This window comes from Babylonia areolata, chromosome 1, assembly GCF_041734735.1.
Source record: "Babylonia areolata isolate BAREFJ2019XMU chromosome 1, ASM4173473v1, whole genome shotgun sequence".
Lineage (NCBI taxonomy): Eukaryota > Metazoa > Mollusca > Gastropoda > Neogastropoda > Buccinidae > Babylonia > Babylonia areolata.
This window is the reverse complement of record NC_134876.1, coordinates 16,091,269-16,093,768: the sequence shown is the minus strand read 5'-3', so window position 1 is coordinate 16,093,768 and position 2,500 is coordinate 16,091,269.

Sequence of the window (2,500 nt, the reverse complement as noted above, 5' to 3'; positions counted from 1 at the left end):
GCACTACAGCGCCACCCACTTTTTTGTATTTTTTGCTGCGTGCAGTTTTATTTGTTTTCTTATCGAAGTGGATTTTTTTCTGCACAATTTTGCCAGGAACAACCATTTTGTTGCCGTGGTTTCTTTTACGTGTGCTAAGTGGATGCTGCACACAGGACCTCGGTTTATCGTCTCATCCGAATGACTAGCGTCCAGACCACCACTCAAGGTCTAGTGGAGGGGGAGAAAATGTCGGCGGCTGAGCCGTGAATCGAACCAGTGCTCTCAGATTCTCTCGCTTCCTAGGCGGACGCGTTACCTCTAGGCCATCACTCCGCATGGCGCTAGCTGTACAGGGTTTGTCTGATCTCCTGCAGATCTCAGGAGGTGCTGCTTCATGCTGACAGGCTGGCTGCTCAGTACACACCATGGTGCTTTTCTCTTTTCAATATAAAAGAATGGCCTGGCCTGTACGAACTCTACAGAAGACCGTCTCTCCCCCGATCCCCCCCTACTTCCAAGAACGAAAGGAAGGAATTCCTTCAGATCAGGACTGATCTAAAGAAACTTCTGGTTATCAGTTTGCAAGTTCCATTCCTATATTGCCAGACGTGTACGAAATATGTGGACAAGTGGTATTGATGATTCCTAAACACCAAAGGTTGGTTTCTTAAATGTTACCGCCTGCAATCCCTTTGAAGAAGTAATTTTCTGATTTGCCGGAAGCCTGTAAGAACCTTGTTATGTACCCAGTATACCAACTCTAAACTTGCTCGGTTCAGAAATGTTGTAACGTGCATCTCTTTCGACGAGAGACAGACAAACGGACTGATCGACAAACACAAACACAGGGAGACAAGCAGAGCAGGTCCATCCTCTACATGAGGTCATGACGTTATTTTTAAACTGTAGCGAACTGCTCCGATCTATTACACGTTCACAAGTTCACATGGAAAGATCGACAACATGTCCCAAACTTGTCCCGAGCTGCTATTGGGTTAAACCTGCCTCCGCCATTGATTCAACAGCTCTCTCTCTCTCTCTCTCCCCCCCCCCTCTCTCTCTCTAATATAATCAAGTTACCTTGCCGGGAGCATTGCAGGCCAGAAGAGATGACTTTTTAATGGATACGAAGAGTAAACCTTTTTGTATGAGGGAAAGAATCAGGCTGACCATGAAGAGCGAAGATGTGGCACTAATGTAATTCATTAGTCTAGGTGCATGTATGGAAAAAGGGAGGAGGGAAGAATCAAGAAGAAGAAGAAGAAGAAGATGAGGAAGATTTACCAAGGACAGCGAGAGCTGTAATCGGCTAAGAAACCCGGTGTACACGAAAAGCGGGAAGTCGGCAGAGTGAAACAAAAGTGGATGAGAGTTCCGCGTGATCAGCGTGCTCACTGCCGTGTGTTCTTTGAACTATACCTTTGATGGTCTCTGGCTACTGACGTCTTCATCTTCTTCTTCTTCCGCACCCTAGATGTATCGGGGAGAGAAGAAAGAAAGATGAGAGAGCAAATGGAAAACATATCTGGTGATGGAGCGTTGGGCGATGGGTAAAACCATGATGGGTGTGTGTGTGTTGGAGGTGGGGGTGGGGGTGGGGTGTGGGGGGTAAGGGATTGACAGAGGTAAAAAGGAATATAAAAAATGCGTAAAGATTAAAAACAAAACAAAACAAAACAACATCAACAGTATGTGTAAGTATAGTACTAGCTTTCGTGACCGTACATTATTAACTATTGAGTGGTCCAAAATACAGGTGCTTAAAATCGACTGTGAGCTTTCCAAAGGCAGTTGGTCACAGACACGTGAGGAAAATGGAAATGAAAACATGTCGCAAAGAATTACCACTCTGACCTGGAAGTGAAATGACAGGTCGTCTTTCTTGCCGACGGCACCCCTTTATAACTGCTGTCAGCTGTCAGCTGTCGTTTCTTAATCAGGCAACGGATACTGATCAATGCGAGTCTCGCGATATTCGTTATGTTTTTTTCTTCTTCTTCTATTGATGGCCGCAGTGTGTGCATGTCAAAAGAACGATTGTGGATTGTGTATTTACACAGATGTTCTTTTCTGAGGGATGTTTCTTTGTTTCTCTATGCCTTTCATCAATGTACGTTCTGCACAGTTTCAGTTTCAGTTTCTCAAGTAGGCGACGCTGCGTTAGGACTAATCCATATACGCTACACTACATATAATATGCAGATGCAGAGATGCTTGACCAGCAGCATAACCGAACGCACTACTCAGGTCTCGAGTGCATGCGTATGTATTTGTGTACTTGTGAGGGTGGTTTTTTTTCAACAGACAACACTTACATTGCCATGGGTTCTTAACGTGCGCCAAGCGCGTGCTGTATACGGGTTATCGTCTCATCCTAGTGACTAGACGCTTACTTTGATTCTTAACAGTCAAACTTGGGGTAAAGGACGAGATTTGGATTTGAACCCATACCCTTAACGGTCACATTGGCGGACAAACGTCTTAACCACTCTGCCATCTTCCTCCTGACAGTATCGAC